Raw genomic sequence first — 20,899 nt, 5'->3', positions numbered from 1 at the left:
ACAACACAGACCCCTCTTCCTTTATAGTCCTCACCAAGGCATTCGATCTGGTCAGTAGAGACAGACTCTTCACAATCCTGGCGAAAATTGGTTGCCCTCCAAAGGTGCTAAGCATGATCCAGTCCTTCCACGATGACATGAAAGGTACAGTGCAGTACGATGGCTCAACATCCGACCCCTTTGACATCCGCAGTGGAGTTAAACAGGGCTGTGTCCTTGCCCCCAAGCTCTTCGGCATCTTCTTCGCAGTCCTGCTAAAGCACGCCTTTGGGACGTCCACAGAAGGGATTTACCTGCACACACGATCAGATGGCAGACTGTTCAACCTGGCATGACTGAAGGCAAAGAGCAAAGTGCGTGAAGTAACCATCAGGGACATGCTCTTTGCAGACGATGCTGCTCTAGCCACCCACACAGAAGCTGAGCTTCAGCGCCTGATGGCCCCGCTTTGCTAAAGCATGTGATGAGTTTGGGTTAACCATAAGCCTAAAGAAAACAAACGTTATGGTTCAGGACGTGGACCTCCCAAGCATCATCATCAACAACTACGAACTTGAGGTGGTGAGTCAGTTTTCGTACCTCGGCTCTACCATCACCAACAACCTCTCGCTCGATGCTGAGCTCAACAAGCGGATCGGAAAGGCATCAACAACTCTCTCCAGGTTGTCGCAGAGAGTGTGGAACAACAGCATGCTGACCATGAACACTAAGATCACCGTGTACCGTGCATGCGTGCTAAGCACTCTCATGTATGCCAGTGAAACTTGGACTCTGTATGCCTCACAAGAGAAAAGACTGAGCGCCTTTCACATGCGATGCCTCCGACGCATACTCGGGATCACCTGGAGCGATCGAGTAACAAACAACGAGGTGCTTGAGCATGCCAAGATTCCCAGCATGATCGCACTCCTCCGCCAACGCCACATCAGATGGCTGGGCCATGTATGTCGGATGGTTGACGGACGGATCCCCAAAGACATTCTTTATTCGGAACTCGCCTCTGGCAAAAGGTCGATCGGATGGCCACATCTCCGCTTCAAGGATGTCTGTAAGCATGACATGAAAGCCCTTGATATTGATGTCAACACCTGGGAAGAGCTCGCTCTAGACAGATCAGGCTGGCGTCATGCTCTGATCACTGGTCTGAAAGCCGGAGAGGACAAGCAACGCTTGCTAGCTATGAAAGACGATCGCAGAGGAAGAAGCAGCTTCATCCAACACCTGACACAACCTTCAAGTGCATCAAATGCAGCAGGGACTGCCACTCCCGCATTGGACTACTTAGGCACAGCAGATGCTGCACAACCACCAACCAGGACATCTCTCATGGGCGCAGTTCCATCGTCTCTCGAGACTAACGGATGCCAACACACACACAGTGTACAACTGGTGAGACACTGGATGATGATCTATGACACTTGAGAGTGGCTGAGTGTACAGAATGAAGAGATCAGGTCCAAGAACAGACCCCTGTGAAACACCACAACATAGATCAACTGGGCTGGAGTGTATTTCATTTGCAGATACAATTTGTGTCCTGTTGAGCAAGTAGGACTTGAACCACTGTAAGGCTGTATCATGAATGCCAAATACATGCTGGACACTGAAGTAATATATCATGGTCTATTGTGTCAAATACTGCAGACAAATCAAGGAGGGTGAGAACTGCAATCTTTCCACTATCCAACGCAGAGAGAATGTCATTAACTACTTTTAGAAGAGTAGTTTCAGTAATGTGGCAAGGGCGATATGCAGATTGTACATTGCTAAAAAGACTGTTTGAATTTAGATGAGATACAAGCTGGGATAGAACAACCTTTTCTAAGATTTTTTATATGAATGGGAGATTAGAAACTGGGCTGTAGTTCTTTAAACCGTTATGGTCTAGTGTTGGTTTCTTCAGCAGAGGCTTTACAATGGCAGTTTTGAAAAATGACAGGAATTCCCCTGATGAGAGAGAGGTATTAATAACATCAGTTAGTGAAGGCAATACTGGATCTAAGCACTCAAACAGCAGTGATGTTGGAATTGGATCAAGTTCACATGACTTTGGTGTACTCTTCATCAGGATTGTACGTACAAAATCCATAGAGACAGGTTCAAATGCTGCTAATTGTTGCTGCTCAAATTCTGTATCCCAACTGTATGGTAACGATGAGTCAGTTGAAATTGTGGTGTCAAGCTTATCTCTAATGGTTTGTCCTTTGTCACGGAAGAAATTTGCAAACATGTCCGGAAGGTTGACCAGAGAGAAGGTAGTTGGAAGTGGTGTAGATTTGTTCCTTGACATTAGCTTGTGGGTAATCTCGAAGAGCTCTTTGCAGCTGGAACTTTCCATGATCTTAGTAGTGTAGTGGGCTGATTTCGCTGCATGGACTATATTTGTGACATTCTTCTTAGCGGCTTCATTAATTTGCTTATGAATAGTGAGTCTGGTGGAAAGCCAAGGCCTCTCAGCTTTACGGCGGTCTCTTTTAGCAGTGCGAAACTGGTCCCTAACACTGCTATACCATGGAGAACATATCTGAATTGATACTCTGCACTTGGTAGCTGGTGCATGTTTGTCAAGCAATGAACGCAGGCAGTTATTGAGTTGTTCTGCGGTAGAAGGTAAGCAAGTTGTTAAGATAGCTTGGATGTCCTGCATTAGTTTGGTTCTATTTATCATAATAAGACATGTAGAAAAAAATTAATTTGGACTTGTAAGTTGGATTTGTCAAACTGACCAAAAATATTTGTCTAAAACAGTTTTCTATTTTTTTGTTATTGTAGCCATATGTGATAGGAGAGCTCATTATTTTGACCAGTATGCTTTCTGTCAAGGCTGATTAAGTTCTCTTTTTTCATGAAACACATGCACTCACCATACTCCAGTCACATTGTCAATGTAATTCACAGATCTCAATATGTTAAATACAAAAGTGAGGCAGTTTATATCATTAGCATAAAGGGTTGAAGCAATTCATTCACTGGATGGTGGGAACAGCAGTGGTGTTATCACAGCAGAAATATAAGTTGCCCCTTGTGCATGTGTGACTCTTGTACTGTAGTTTGATATATTTGTTATTTAGAAACTAGTATGTAAAGGCGGGTGAAATTTTGGTTCACCTGTCACCAAGAATAGCCATATACAGCTTCCTTTGATTCACTATTCAACACTCGCATAAGCTGTGTTTTGATTCTGCAAGCCGAGCAAATGGTTAATGTATACAAGCTGACTGAAGAAATAGCAGGTCCTCTGTTGTATAATCATATGTAAACTGTCAATTAGTAGAGAAATCAATATTTTGTCAAAGTGCACAAAATAAACTATGACCAGTGATTATTTTATGAATCAGTAATGATTTGATCTATAAGATGGACTAAACTGAACAAGAGACACTAATCTTATGTGGAACATAAATTTGGGAGAGAAACATTTACATATATTTCACAAATTTCTTCAACAGTTCATGTATAAAAAAAATCTATTGATAATAAAATATTAACAATGATTTATTTTTTTAAAGTGAACCTCTATACAAAGGTCACCTGTGTACAAAGGCCAGTTTTTACTTTTCCATGGGAAGTCACTATTGACAGGTTTGATTATGAATCTACATTACTGCTGGTACTCAAGAACCATGTAATAAAATCAAGTACAATAAATTCTGTAGCATTCAGTGACTGGATCCATGACCATATTATAAGAGGAAAAGCAGTGGCTTTATAGTGTTTACAGTGAGGGATCACAACACTAAATAACAGCAAATTATCTCACAACAGGACTGTATTGCCCAATCATCATCATCCAATACCTTTAACTGTCAATAAAACAACATACCTTAAGCTAACAGTTCTTTGGTTTGATGACCTCTCATTATAAACTGAAAAGTACTTACCCTTGAATCAAAAATCAACAACACAACAAGTAATCAATTTTTAAGTGACCTACATCCAAGTGTTGTAGTGAGACTCCATCCAGTGATAAATTATTATCTACAACTGAATTACACTGAACTATACAATATGTTATCTTCCTGAAGATGTAAAGGACATTCCTCCACAGCACAAAAGTCCAGTACAATGGATGTAGGCCAGTGATGGTATCTTCATATCTGCCTACAAAATCTTTTGCTGCTTTATCCCACCATCCCCACCCGGGATTAACAGGCAGCATAGAGGGTGCTCAATTTAAGTTGAATTTACACATCCTCAAACATTAAACCAAATTCGAACAGCATCCCTAAATGAGATTAATACAAAATTATGGTTACTTACTTACTTACCACCAACCCCTATGTTCTACCTCTGAGGTTGTATCAAGGATGATCAGAAACCTTGGTTGTCATCTACTCACCCCCATAAAACATTGATACAGTGTATCAGTGATGATCATTCTTTCAACTGGTAATAGCATGAATTGAACATTTTAAACAGAGGCCAAAGTGGGCCTGATATCACTCATCTTGCTGAAACCTACTTAAATGCAGGAGCGGTTGGTCAAGAAATCTGGGTTAGTATGATAAATTCTAACATTTAAAAGTTTGTAATTTTTCAGTAATGGCAGCCAAAGGCTTCCATACTGGATGAAAGATCAGCATCACTTGTGCAAACTTGAAAGTCCTTATGTCAGTATGCTTTCTATAACCAGTTTTTGAGAAAAGATTTGTTTCATGTGGTTTTTTTAAATTTTATTAACAGCTGATATTCTCATTTATGCAAAATTTAGATGTATTCTTGCAAGTATACACTTTGTTAATCTGTTTAGTGACTGCTCCAGTGGCATAATAGAGCATCTGCCTTGGATGCAGGAGGTCATGGGTTCAAATCCTGGCCAAGCCATACCAAACACTTTTAAAATGGTACTAGCAACTGCCTTGTCTGGTGCTCAGCATTAAGAGGTTAGTGTTAGGACTGGTCGACCCAGTCTTATGATAATGTGATTGGGTGGGACATGATGCTATATTTCTGTGGCATGATATGTCCCTTTTATAGGTTCACTACTGTTCTTTATATGAATGCTATATGCACTCATCTGCAATGCCTTATACAGCAAGTTCACTACTATTTATTATAAGAATCTGTACTGTACCTACTCATCTGTATATGCCTTATACAGGGTCACTACTATTGTTTACATGAATGTTGTATGTATGCATCTGTAAATGCCTTATACAGGTTCTCTATAAATTCTTCATACGAATGCCTTATACAGCAGGTTCACTACTCAGGGTGGATCATAAGGATTTTGAAGATAAAGGTAAGCAAATCAGTATTACTATTAAATCACAAGTGTCAGTCACTAATTTTTATTGGTGATTCCAGAGGGCCAATGAACAATCAGACTTCTAACCAACTGAAAGTTGCAATGCAATTACCTGCTTTTTGTTCAAAAGTCCATACTGACTAGCTCTGACACTGACATTTTTCCTATACAATATGGAAAAATTCAACATTTATTTTGATGAAATTTTCAACAGTTTCTTAGCAGTGCTTTAAAATTATGCATGCAAAATACCAGAACAAAATTACTCATTTTAAAGTTAACTTTCAAAGAAGTTGGCTAAGCATGGATGGTTGATTACTGATATATCCAACACAGTAGGTAACCATAAATAATCCTAAGTATAGGACAGCACCATAATGCCCCCATCACTATGCTATCATCTAACACACCTGATTGTCAGATCAACACATTACAATGTCACACAGATGGCAAACCTCCTCTTGAAAATTATTATATCTATAGCCCAAGTACAATGGCCCACTCATATTGCTCTCAGTTGTCTCCCTGACTTGTATATCTTTACCAATACACACCACTAGTACTAAGACTGCACCTGTGTCATTCAACCAATTTTACCTGAATGCTACCCAAGTAAAGGCAAGAGCGATTTGTTACTATTTTTTGCTTTTTCATCACATCAATTCATAAATATGCAATGAATGAACTTTGGAATCTGGATATGGCACTTTAGTACAAGTGCAATTAAGGGCATGTCCTATTTCACAACCATAAAATTTTAATAAAATGGTACTTACAATAATAAAGCAGTTAAACAGCTCATGCAATGTATTTTCAAAACTGTACCACACCAAGTACAAAGACTATATCACATCCCTAAAGATGACATAAATTATGATAAGGCTGATGATATGAAAACGAATATGGCGTTTTGAATTTATGGTATTTTTGTCATTCTTGCCTTTTCTTAAATTCTCTATTAAATAAAAGGCCTAACACTTTCACAACTTTCTTAAGATTCTCATTCTCACATCTGACAAAGCACAATTTCTTTTTACAGTGTGCTATTTTTACAGGTAATAATTTTTGTAGTACATGTATTTGCAAACTATTAGTATACAGCACATCTGTGACAATTCCATAAAATTCATATAAAAAAAACAAAAGATTTAGGTGCAATGGATATACGAGTTTTGTTTCTTGATATCAGAATCCTCCAGAGATGCCACATCTCCTGGACTCCTGCTTATACAAAGATTCCAGTTCAAGTATCTGATAGTCCAGTATCTCAATTTTTATACAACTTGCACTATATTTTGTTTCCTTGGTAACATACAAATTTGAAAAAATTATAATATCAAAATAAACCTCGAACAAAATTAGTTTGACATGATCCTGAACAGTTGAGACTTGTGTTCTCTAATGTTTATGGACAGAAGTATGTACATATTGACTGCTTTACTTCACATATTACATGCATGGGGGACAAATTTCCTTTTAAAAAGTATGTCACAGATCATGGGGCACAAATTTCCTTTTAAAAAGTATGTCACAGATCATAGATGACAAATTTCCTTTTAAAAAGTATGTCACAGATCATGGGGCACAAATTTCCTTTTAAAAAGTATGTCACAGATCACAGATGACAAATTTCCTATTAAAAAGTATGTCACAGATCATGGTGGACAAATTTCCTTTTAAAAAGTATGTTACAGATCATGGGGGACAAATTTCCTTTTAAAAAGGATATGTCACAGATCTTGCAGTTAAAAAGAAAGGTTCATGATTTGCCATTTACGTGCACAAAATTTTATGCAGACAGTTACCATAAATACTATTAATCACCACACAAATAATAATGTTTACAAAAAATTCTATTCATAATCAAAAATTAATTTTAAATAAATTTATTTTCCCATGGTATGCATTTTATTATAATTTGTTTTCAAAACCAAATATTTTAAGCCATTTTGATCTTTTCAATGGTTAATTTTAGCGTCTAAATAGGAACATAAAAATGTACTTGTGTCTTGGTTTTAGAACTAGGGGCCCACTAGCATATGGGTAGATAAGCTGATTTATATAACAGCTGGTGATTGACTAACCAAATGCCACCTAATACCACTGAACAAACTTCTGTTTTAAAGGTCAACTACAGTAGCACCAGGTGGAAGTTAGTTGAGTTGTTGTTGTTGTTGTAGGGCTTAACGCCATTTTTCAGCACAAGATAGGCTATACATGGCGGCCAGTATTAATGGTGGAGGAAGAACCCGGAAACCCCCAGAAAGAACCACCGACCCACGAGAAGCTACTGGCAAGCTTTCTCACTTAACCACATTAGCTGAATCCAAGACTCGAACCCACGCAGACAGAGGTGAGATGGCAGTGATCCGTAACGGTGAGCACTTTAGACCACTCGGCCACTCGGGGCCCCCTGAAGTTAGTTGAGTCTGTATTATCACAAACTTTGAATATCTGGTCTGAACTGACCTTTTAATTTCTGGAAAGGGGGGAGGTGACCTGAAATTCTTTTTGCCCCAAAAATGTCTGACAAAAAAAGCTTGTGCATATATTCTTCCTCTAATTTATGGTATGAAAAGTACCAATAATATCCATTTTATGCATTCAAAAATGTATTATCCTTATAAAAAAAAGAAAATAAACAGCTTGTTTAAAAAAATACTTCCAGCACCAGAACACCAAAATGAAAATAAAATGGCCTATCCCTTAATTATTTATATATGTAATCTCAGTACTTGTTCAATTAAAGTGTTCAAATCTATTCATTGTGTTCAAGACGACTTCAAAATATGGCTACACACGTATGCAAGTATAATATGCATGGACATCCCCAACAATGTTTCTGCGGGATGGGGGATGAGCAAAGCCAAAATCTTTCCTGCACAACAGATTATTTAAAAACTCCATTGTGGGGTAACTCCCCCACCCACCCCTGGGACACAGATGATAATATGTACCTTATTTCCTTCAGATATCTGTAACAGTTTTGGAAATTTACTCTGGAAACAAAAGTGAAGATAATAAATGGATGAAGAAATAAATGAAGAACATTAACACTAATAGAAACTGAAGAACTATGAACAGCAAAAAAACACATACAGACCACAAATCTATCATGCGAATAAAGTTTTAACAGCAATAGCTTCAACAGTTTCGATTTACTGCTCTGGAAATTAAAGTGTTATTGATGAATGTATTGTATGAATGAAGACAATGAAGAAACATTACCAATACCAAACCTAAAAAAATTATACAGTAAAAGACGTGTACATATAGTCTAATAAACATTTTATGTACCTGACTTCTAAGGAATATATCTGAAATGGTTATGGAATTAGGCCCCTGAAAGGAAAAATATAGATAATGGATAGTCCAAAAGGCAAAGAGACAAATAGATTAAAAATATTAAAAAATAATTACAAACAGCAAAAGCACATATATTCCACTAGTCTAATAAGCGTACAAAGTTTTTGAGATACTGTATCTTGAATGTTTGGGTTTATTTTGTTATGCTTCAGAAACAAAACTGTGATGGATTGATGGATAAACAAATAGAGAAAAAATTCAAATTACTGAAAATGAGAAAATAATGCATACTAGATGTAAAATGCATGTTTAAACAACTAATCTGAAATGTGCACCAACTATCACAGAAATATCATTAACAGTTTGGGAGTGTTTCCCTTGAAAACAAAAGCATGGATATTGAGAGATGGGAGAAAAGAAATGGACAAAACCGTTACAAACATTTAAACTTATGAACTGTTAAAAAGCAAATCATACATCTATACCACTAGCCCAATGTGTTCCAAATTTCATGGACATTCTTTAACAGCTAAGAGTTCTGTTCCAAAAACAAAAATGTTTATGGATAGAGAGACAGACAGACAGATGGATGTAATGATAATCATGTACTCATATATTTGATACTGAGGGCTAAGTGTATAACAAGGTACATATATGACATCAAGTCAACGGTGGCTCTTTCCGGAGATTTCCCGGGTTCTTCCTCCACCATTAATACTGGCCGCCATGTATAGCCTATCGTGTGCTGAAAAATGGCATTAAAGCCCACAAAAACAACAATATATATGGTATCCAATTCAATGTCTTCTATTAGTTGTAAACCAAGCATATAATACCAGTAATTACAAGATCATTTTACCTTTATCTGATATAGCTCTGACAGAATTGTAACATCTTTACGTTTTATTTTTTCATCTTATAGTACCTTATGCTTAACATGTATTTGGGAGGGTCTATCTTCCTAAAAATAAATTATTTTTTTTCCCTTCAATTATTTACATTTAGTTTTTAAAATGTACTTTTAATCCACACCATATAATTAGTATTGTGCTGTAGTGCTTCTAAACACTAATTCATACATAAACACACACCAATTAAGACACCTGATAAATATCAAGAACTCACTCTATAAAAAAGTATCCACCAGATGTTTGTAATCATTTTCCATTTCAAAGTTTCTTTCAGACATTTTTTCATTACTTTCTAGAGACCACAAACTGTTCCACCTACAGTAGTGAAATCTAACGATCACACAAAATAATATACCATTTATACATACAAAACTGATGCTATTTCTACACAAAGGAAAATATATAAAAACACAATGCCCAGTGTTACCTGTGGTTTCGATACGCAATTTATGATAGCTATCACATTCTAGTATTATTGTTATTTGACCGGAATATATTTTCACCAAACTGCAAATGTGTTCTGTCTACGGACATATTGTGGACCAAACCTAAAACCAAACCAATACTACATGTATCAACAAAATTTCTGTTTCTAGGCATTTAATCTGCCGTTTAAACATGCTCTTAAGTAGAGTCGAACTTCATACGACACAGACCCTAATCTCCTTTTGCACAATCCACTGGCATAATAAGATCTATGTTGTTTAACTGACAACCCAGTGCACAGACCTAGATCTGCTGAAACATCATACAGTGGCATCTCTGGGTCTGTGCATTTTGTACTTTGACTTCACTTGACATGTGTACGGCACCAGAATCTCAATGCTTAGCACACAAAAAATCTTAAAAACTAAATAAATCCACAACAACAATATAAATACCAGTAATTTTTATTAACTTTCTCTTTCTCATTGATTTTTTTTTATATCAAAGACAAGTTTCAAATATTTGCGCTCCAAATGTTATTCAAGGGGCATAAGTCAAAAAGAGAACACAAGAATATACAAATTGTTTATCAGTAAACACAAATCCAAACAAGAACAGGGGCACATTAGAGGTGCCCAACAATACATACCAGTATGGTGGAAAATACCAAATCATTCAAGCATAAAAATTCAAAGTAGAAGAAAACATAAAAATACAATAAATAGAAACATGAGAAAACTAAACAAGATAAGAAAAACCATACCAGTCAGGAAAAAGAAGAAAACACATAAAGAGATATCAGAAAAGAAAAAAAATAAAGAAAATATGGCCAAAAAAAGATGACAAAGAAGAATATATATCTGAAATCATTCGAAAATTCAGAGGAAATCCAAAGGATTAAATTTACCAGGAAGAAACCAAACCCTATGGCTGTAATATCAATGACTGTGAAGACAATATATGTTTTATAACCATGAGGGAAAAACAAACTAATAACTCTATAAGTTCTATAGTAGTTAAAAAAAAAAAAGGACTAGTTTACTAGATGCAAATGGAAATTTGATTCAAAATACAAAAGAGAACAACCAGACGATTCTAAATGGACACTGTATTCTAATAAAACGTATAACATGGATTAAAAACATGATATGTATAGTTTTCATTCACATCCTCGCTCTAACCAGCTGACAATTACTTCTGGATAAAGTTCTTCTAAACTCAAGTTATTCTCTCTTTAAAGAAACAGGCTATCTCTCTCATAGTGAGAGTACTTTAACAGGGTCCTGCTGACATTAAATACAGAACCAATTTATATTTTGGAATATTTAATATCATAACTCATAAAATACTGAATTCTAAAACCAGTACACTTTATAATTCTAAATAGTATACATGCACAGAACATACATAAATACTCACATTTAGACACATTATTTTATTTATTTATTTATTGAAAAGAATAATTCTCGAAAGTGACCAAAAATCTTTCAGAATATCTATTAGAAAAAAAATTCTTTCCCCACTAAAACTTTATATTTGGCACAGAATATCTCAATATTTCAACTGTATTTCAACTTTAGGTCATGATTAACATATATTAGATAGAAAATAAATCTTTTCCATGGTCAAGATAATGCCTGTCCTCACACAAACATGGGGCACAAAATCAATGTTTGCAAACACAACGAAAAAAATTACTCTGGCAAAAGTCGCTATAATAAATGATAATTAAAAACAATTAAATGGGTAAGGGCATGGAAACCAGATCGCTATATTGACATCTAGCGAGAGGTGAGTATGAACCCAAGTTCAAGCAAGCAAGAACCAGTGCCTGGAAACCACCTCAAATAGTCCCATTTTTGAAGTATGAGCCTAGGATTAAGCAAGCAAAGAAAAACTAAGCAATATGATAGAATGGAACAAAAAATAACCAAGACAAAATACAGTCAAAGCAAAATCTAAATACTCATTATTATTCTTATTTTATAACAATAACACATATGCAAGGGCAGAGAGGGAAATAAACACATTTGTAGCCTTTGAAATTTAGTAAACATGAGGGGACATTTCTAAGTCCTAACCAGCATCACATTGCTGGGACGGGGCTAAGAGGGACCTACAAAAGAGATGAACCAATGAGATCTTTTTTGAACATTTTCAACATATCACAGACAAATATCTCAGTGTTTTGTGATTAAGTAATTACAAAGAATGCAAAGAACAAATCTTGGTTTTTTTTGTATTTAACACATACTATAAGTCAGGATATAGTAGCCATTATTATGCAACAGATGTAACATGACTCCATTTTTGCCTTTTAACAATTAATATGGAATAAATACATCAGATGGCTACGGAAATGAATCAACATCAATTTGAAACAATTAAATCGACATACATTTTTCACATCTGCAGTTTTAAAGGTCGATTATGCATAAATTGCAAAAATGACATTTTTGCTTTATCATACCATTTTGGTCATGTGAAACTGTCACGGTCTCAGGATATCATCATTTGTCTTCCAGCAATATAAGACTGATCATTTTCAACCAACTTCTGTCGTTCTTATAGACACAATGTTTTTTACCAGAAATGTAATGTCAAACCCACTTGTACAAGTTCCTACGACAATGTACAAATTGACCTCAATATTCTTTTTATAAAATGAATGTAGCCTACTCTTACTGCATGTACTAGTGGAACAACTACACAATGTGTAAACAAAAAAAAAGGGACCAAAATTTTAATCCCAAGTAAATACATTTTTTGTGCCAAAACTGCCCCCAAAAATAATCTGGGGATAGATTATACATATAAATACACTTTAATGTCTTTATATTTGTACAGATTATGTTTTGTTCATGACACATAACAAGAACCATAAAATCTTAATTGTCATGTTATTGTTACCATTAATATCTGCAAATAAAACAATTTTTTTTTAAAAATTCTTGTTTCCTTTACGTTCATAAATTCTGCAAATTTTATTTAGTAATTAAAACAAAAGTGTCAAAACATGTTTTTTCTTCAGTATGTCATGTTTAATCATAGTTCCACTTGCTGAAGATTTGTGCATCAAACCTACATACTTCAGTGACTGGCAGTGTGTGTGTGTGTGTGTGTGTTACTATGCTGCATTTTCAACTAGCAAATATACACCAGAACTTAAATCATGCCTGCATGTAGTGTGCTTTCATTTTACATCTAGTGTCTTTCAGCTTAACCATGAATGTGTGTAGTGTGCTTTCATTTATTATCAAGTGTATTTCAGCTTATCCATGCCTGTGTGTAGTATGCTTTCATTTTTCATCTAATGTCTTTCAGCTTAACCATGCTTGTGTAGTGTGCTTTCATTTATTATCAAGTGTATTTCAGCTTATCCATGCCTGTGTGTAGTGTGCTTTCATTTTTCATCAAGTGTCTTTCAGCTTAACCATGCCTTTGTGTTGTGTGCTTTCATTTTCCATCAAGTGCCTTTCAGCTTAACCATGCTTGTGTAGTGTGCTTTCTGTTTCATCTAGTGTCTTTCAGCTTAACCATGCCTGTGTGTAGTGTGCTCTCATTTTTCATCAAGTGTCTTTCAGCTTAACCATGCTGTGTAGTGTGCTTTCACTTTTCATCTAGTGTCTTTCAGCATAACCATGCCTATGTGCTGTGTGCTTTCATTTTTCATCTAGCATCTTTGAGCTTAACCATGCCTGTGTGTTGCACACTGCAGATGCACTGTACTGAGCTTGTATAATGTAACCTTTGACACTTATATCTGCAGGTTCCAATATTGACACAAATGTTGAGATAATTATTTATGTTGAGATAATTATTTGTGTATGTTCCCCTATTACCACTGCAGTGTGAAGCTGACTACTCTAAATGCATATGGCATTACATTATGTTGCACTTACCTCCTATTCATTTTGTTTCCAGCTAATAACAAAACTTCAGCCAGGCAACCCTAGTGAAATGTGATGTCAGGTTCTCCATAGAACAGAATTTTCTGTGCAAATCATGATATTGTTTCATACACCTTAATTCATGAAATAATAATCTAACAGTCATACATACAATTATGTATTTATAAAGGATATACAACATATCAATACACCTAAATTCATCATACATGATCCATGTTTATTGTTTACCATCTAATAATCTAATGAACATGCATTGCATACATGAAGCACATACAGAAGTTGGAAGCACAATTACTTGTGGATGACTACTGAAGAGAAAAACTAATTATAAACCTGGTGAGTTTTCCATGCTTACAGAATGTAGATGAATAGTACTATGGTTGAAAGTTAATAGGAAATGTAATTTTTAACTTTTATATATATATATATATATATATATATATATATATATATATATATATATATATATATATATATATATATATCTTGGCTATTTAATATGAAATTTACAGGATGTTTTTACCTGTTATGAGTAAGCATGAAAGTTACCTGCTTCCTCCCCCACAAAAAAAAAAATTAGTTGCATGAAATCATCCCCAAACCAATAAATAACAATGTTACATTTTAACAAATCACTGATAAAGATGAAACAGGGACACAAAATTAGGACTTTTAACAGAGTATATGTGACATCTGCACTATCCAAAATGAAACCAGTATTATTTTTTATATACTTATATTGACCAAAATAGGACCCAAAATGTTTTCTTTTTCCTTAAAGAATTCCTGCTATGAAATCATCCTCAAAAAATTACAAAATGTTAATAGTTTTTAAAATTCAAACAGGTATGGAACAATGTACATGAACATGCAGCATCAACAGCAGCTGGAAAATACATTTCTCTTGAAATCTGTTAGCAAAATTCACTCGTTTTTAAAACCTATGTCATTTTAATTCTTCGCCAATTTATGACTGAAAACGCTAATGTTCCATCAGTAATGAGCAATATTTCATATAGATAGTTATTTTGAGAGATGAAACAGTGGTACACCTATATCCTACTTGACCACCGTTCTTGTGCTTTCTACATGATATGATGCAAAATAAACTATGTACTGATTTTGTAAAATAAATATGGTTTGATTATGACAAAGTCTGCCCTTTAATCCAGCTGCTATTATTTTATAAGAATCCAAGATATAATACTCTGACACCAAACCAACTTACATAATTCAGAAAATGGCTATGAAAAACTGATTTATGACTTTCACCACAAATTACAATATATATTTATAATTTCCAATTGAGATCAAACATGGTCTTGAGCTGAAAATTTTGGCATACATTTCTTCAGATTTTGGCCAAAGCAGTTATGATGTCATACAGGTGTGGGGCCAATTAAGACCAATCAATCAATTACAGCAATGTGAGCTGTGATCATAATCACTGATTTCAGAAGCTCTTTACTCACAATCATCCTTCATTGGCATTGTAATCACAAAGTGTAATCATTACAAATGATTACATGTACAACCCCAAAAATCACTGACTATATTCTTAAATTATAATAACTGCAAGAATATTAAAAGCTTTCATAAAAAAAAATCATGAATGTTGAACATATTACAATAAGGAATGTGTAATTTTAGGTGGCCATTATACAAGCTTATTTTTCTAAAACTATACAGTGTCTTATTAGGTGACTGTTCATTCAAAAATTCATGTTAATTAACAATTCTTTATTCAGGTATAAGTTAGCAGTAATCTAGACTTCAAATAAATGTACTTTACTTGGCTTCTGAGAAAAAGTCCAATTACTAAGAAGATTATAGAATGCCAAATTTATACAGCTTTTACAACAGTAACAACATAAAAATGTTGATGTGAACATGATGTAAACAGTGCTAAGTAGTGCTCATCTGGCATGTTAATTTGTATGTAAATAATTGTCAATAAACATTGACAGAGTTAATATTGTTTCTTTTGAGTTATACAATATATAATGTCTGCCCAGAACAAAAAAGATAACAAGCAAATACAATCGTAAAATGTAATCATACTCCTGTAGTTGTAATCATAATCATTGCTTCCAAATAAAGTTTAATTGTAATCAGTGCAAAAATCCCTGTAATTGTAATCATAATTGTTATCAAGCACCTGTAATAGACCCCATGCCTGATGCCACATTACATCATAGACATGGTGACAAATAATTTGTAAGTTGGTGACCTTTTTCCTTTTAAGGATGTATTTATGATTTTGGATGTGTATTTTTATCATTCTACGCAACTTTGATGTCAATGACTGCTCACTTTTAAAGAAGATTGTGACAGTAATTAATTGACATCCTAATCAAGGACATGATCAAGCTTGAGAAATTGAAAAGTTCTGAATTCATTTAATTTTGTATCAATGAAATAGATGTCAATGTTATCTCCCTATTGTTAACTAAGTCAGAAAGGGATATATTACCATACATTTTGTGGGGGTTTCAAGTTTTTCGTCTTTTAGTAGGATTAGATTCGCGAGGTAACAGGCAAATATTCCTAACGTAATATGACTGGGGAACATATTCAAAGGAAAAATATTACCACACATTTTGGGTTTCTTTTTAACAGTTTTCTTTGGATTCACTACCATACCTTTGGTTTGTTTTCGGTGTTGTCAGACTATCAAAACATTATGCTAAAAACAAAGTTTTTGTTTTGGATCTGACTCTTGCAAGGATCAGATGTATAAATTGGCTGTTATTTGCAATGAGGTCTTTTTGTGTGGAAAGTGTGTAATGGTGGGTAAATAATATGCAGGAGGTTTAGGAAAGTGTTCCAGACAAGATCCCTGAGGCACACCTAATATAAAAAGTAACAGGCAGTGCTTGCGTTGTACCAATTCTAAGCACCAACTATTTCACTTTTGGTGGAGGTGATAGTGTGAGGCACAGCATTTAAATAACTTAGGAAAAAAAATATTATTGTACTGATTTATCGGAAAAAGAATCTATTACATTCATTATATTACCTGATATGTTTATCTTCAGGTAAAAGAAAAAATATCATGTTTCCAACAACAACAAAATCTCCTAGTTGCCCTATTCCCCACAATTCAGAACAAAAGGCCCCTATGATGGAAGACCTCTGACAGGAGTAGGACAAAAGTCCCTTAGCACAAAAGCCACTCAGTGAGGAAAAATACACCTTGATGTTTTACATCTACAGTATTATGCATTTTCACTGTTCATTTGTATAGAACTGTGTATGTATTTGATTTAGATTTTATTTATATATTTACTAGGATGTAAAATTGTCTCCCTTGCACCTATTCATCATTTTTTAATAGTGTGTAATGTTTATCTTCTGTAATGACTGCACAACAATTTAATAAAAGTATTTATATATTTATATATTTTTTCATTTGATACAGGCATATTTTCATAAATATCATACAATATAATCAAATTTATTGACCTCATTTGTGTTTCCCACACTAGGCTACACAACATCTCTACAAAGAGTTAGCCAACATGCATACTATATCTATGCATAGTTGTATGTTTTAATACCTGATTAAACCAACAAAATCGTATAAATTAACAGCTTTAAAGTGCAGGTCACCAATACAAAACCACATGGTTTCAACAAATGTAGGTGTACATAGATAAAAGTATATTGCATAATACTAGTTTTCAACTGACAGGTATTATTGGAAGAAAAGCATTCCAAAGTAACACCTTTTGTTACATTCAACTGCAGTTCATTCTGCTGATTATCATTCGGGTTCATTACACCTTTGTCTCAAAGACAATCAGCCACTTTTGCTTGGATAACTGCAACTGTAAACAAATGTTTAAACATGCCTAAGTGTACTATTAACTAATTAAAAATATGATATGCCTGATGCATGTAATAAAAGATTCTAACAAAAAATTATTACTTAGAAGAAAAAAAATATTTTCTAAATTTAATCAAACAATCAGAGTGACTATATGGTCTATCTTAATAATACGTTTTGCTAATGTGCAACCACTTTGCTATTATGTGTCTTGGTTGACATATAACAAACATTATGAGACATTATCTGTCAAGCTATTTACCACTTCTTGAAATAACCTAGAACTATGTCTAAGGCAATGAAAGGGTATTATATGGAATAATCCTATTTTATAATTCATAATGTGTGCCTAAGGCAATGAAAGGGTATCAGAAGCAATAAACCTTTCTCACAAATCTTAATCACATCAATCATAGAGGAAAACTCAGATTGAATACTCAGTACCTTTATTTTGAAGAAGATTAAATGCAGACATCCATTCCTTTATTGTGTAATTTTTAATGTAGTCAATAAGTAACAGGTTTATCTGTTACTTCATCTCTCTCTCTCTCTCTCTCTCTCTCTCTCTCTCTCTCTCTCCAGGTATTTCTCACTAAAATACAACCAGTGTTGATATTTTCTTCCACTATCATCCTTTTCCCATGGTGATGTGGGAAATCAATATGATGAATAAGCTAAATGTATGGCAATGGATGGTGAGGATCTCAAAAAGTTTCCAAGTCATATACCAGGGGCTATATACATGTAGTCAATGCCTGTCCCATGCAAGCAGACTCAAGCTAGACCATTTTTCACAATATTCAAGTACAGAATTCCCATTGACATGTAGCAAACAACAAAGAAAGTGGTTGCATATATTCAATGTAAACACTGCTCATGAAATCATGGAATGATTTTTCTTATATCAAGGTTCATTGCAAATACTAACAAATCGCTATAAAATTTGGTTTGAAATGCATTAGTATTATTTTTTTTCCTTGTCAACATTTTTTTATGCAGCTGCATATAGGCAACTATACATGTGGGCTACATGTCTGGGATCCCATGTTATGTTCCAGGAGCTAACTCTCTGGGTACTGTAGTAGGACACAACAACGGAAGATGACCTAGAGATCCCAGTCTGACATCTAGTGACATAATGGGCCACTGGTGTTACATTCCCATTCTCTGTGATACGATAAAACAACTCTGGAGTTATTTAGAATTTATTAAAAATACCACCCATAACCCCATACTCCTAGCCCAAGACAAGGTAAAAATCCCAAAAATGTTGGCACAGGTACAGGCTAAGCATTGCCATCTGCATACAGATAGTCTTGGATTTCCCTACTGACTGAAAGGTGAGATCCAAACAACCTCTTATCTAAACCTCTTTTTGTCACTGGTGAAATCCAAGACTATCTGAATGCAAATGGCACTGCATGGCTTGTACTTGTCCAGAAGTCAAAACTGCAAACAACTGTAGAGTTTTCTCCAGTATGTCACAAATTGAACGAAGTGTGTCAAGCTGTTTTGAAAATTGAACTATTCTTGATTACGACTGAATAATTTGAAAATTAGCAGATGCAATTAAGATAAACTAGCAGGAATGGAACTACTGAGGGGTGCGGACTAATGTCTTCCCTTGTGTTATATTGTTACAGCTTAGACCCCCCCATCCCTTGATTCATTGACAGGGACTAATAATTTTCTTTGTAATGAACCCCTGTGGATTGTATCACAATATCTCTGCCCTTATTTTAAAGCTTGGGGATAACAACACTGTCTCTCTCATTTTTTGAGGAGGGGATGGGGGTACCTGTAATAGTGGATGACTAATGTTGCACAAAACCTCTTTAGAACATGGAAAGGATGTCAAAACACACATAACAGTTCCAGAATTTCAATTCACTTTAAAGAGGGCAACTAGAGTGTGATTATTGGCACATTGGTCTATGTATAATTTAATCATTGAAACGAATATGAGAATGATGGAAATTTGTACTTCAGACTCTAGCTCAAGTGCATATATTATGCAAACAGAATATTTTTTTTATGAATATTATAACTTTTTTTGAAAAGGTGTAGACAAAATTCCTATACTTTATTTAAGGAATTTAACTACTTTTCAAAATGAAACTAATGGAGGCAACTGCAGCTATGATATGAAATAAACATTCAAATATAAACCATTGCAACTTTTGACTGAAATAGTTGGTTTTGAACATTTACATTTTTTTAATTTTTACTAAAGTATAAATCTATAAATATTGCAAACATTATATTCAAACTGCATTATCTTAAATCTAAACTGTAATCATGACAACAATATTATGCTGTTCTTCATACTGGTAAGAAAATAAAGAAAAAACCTACCAACTCGAAGTCCTGGTCCAACTTCTGTGATCTGTGTATTTTTAGAGGCTCAGAACGAATGACATATCGTAGTTCTCAACCTCATTTAAGTCTATTCTAACATTACCGGCTATGGCCAGTATGGTCAAGAGACGAGTGCAATGTGAAGACGAAGGTATTATACTAAAATCTAGTTCAGGGTGGTTTGTAAACCCCTATTATAAAGTGGAGCTGGTCATACAAATTATTTCTTATTTAGACTTAGTACACATGTAGAGATTAAAGGGTGCCCTGGAATAATTTTTAACATTTAATGCACATCGAGGCGACTTTCAAAAACAACATACTAATGAAGAGGGAAAAAAGGATTTTTCTAAAGAAATAATAACAATAATAAGAATAATAATAATAACAATGATAATAATAATAAAATCACGTGTGTTACTGTAAATAGCACGCACAAGTTCAAAAGGTTGTCACAAACCGCCTCAAAAATCGTTAAATGTGTCGCGTATTGCATGGGGGGCAATCTGCGATAAATCCTTAGGTAAGATACACTTGACAAATAAGACTGTCGTCTGCAATTTGATTATACTCACCCTTTATAAAGCACTAATTTGTATCTCTCCATCAAGAGATAGTGTTCCCCATTTTGGGATAGCGTCTGCGATAAAAGATTTTCAGTTTAAGGATATTTTATGAACGAAACGAAATTCTCGTGCGATAAATACTTATATGTACTCTAAGGTACGAATGCCTTTTTTTCTGTCAATAATGCATTATTATTACGTCAGCAACAAGGCTCTGGTGAACTATGGTCACAAGTAACTAATGATCAATAAAATTTGCACTTTAGGTGTTCTTATCAGCAATCCATCTTAACAATCCATCTTATATTTATGTTGTTTCGCTTAACAAGTAACAAGATTTCTCT

The 20,899-nt window shown here is 34.6% G+C and overlaps 1 protein-coding gene across 1 annotated transcript in view; it reads right to left on the bottom strand.

The window, feature by feature from the left end:
- Positions 1-20,646, bottom strand: part of LOC149789623 (band 3 anion transport protein-like) — a 256,790-nt gene extending 236,144 nt beyond the window's left edge. The window contains exon 1 of the mRNA XM_089971657.1: positions 20,565-20,646. The gene's annotated coding sequence lies outside the window, so the exon portion shown is untranslated. The remainder of the gene's footprint in view (positions 1-20,564) is intronic.
- Between the last annotated feature and the right edge of the window lie 253 nt (positions 20,647-20,899).

This window comes from Sinohyriopsis cumingii, chromosome 10, assembly GCF_028554795.1.
Source record: "Sinohyriopsis cumingii isolate HCF-2022 chromosome 10, ASM2855479v2, whole genome shotgun sequence".
NCBI lineage: Eukaryota > Metazoa > Mollusca > Bivalvia > Unionida > Unionidae > Sinohyriopsis > Sinohyriopsis cumingii.
Note: the sequence above shows the minus strand (reverse complement) of the source record. Positions and strands in the feature narration are given on the sequence as shown.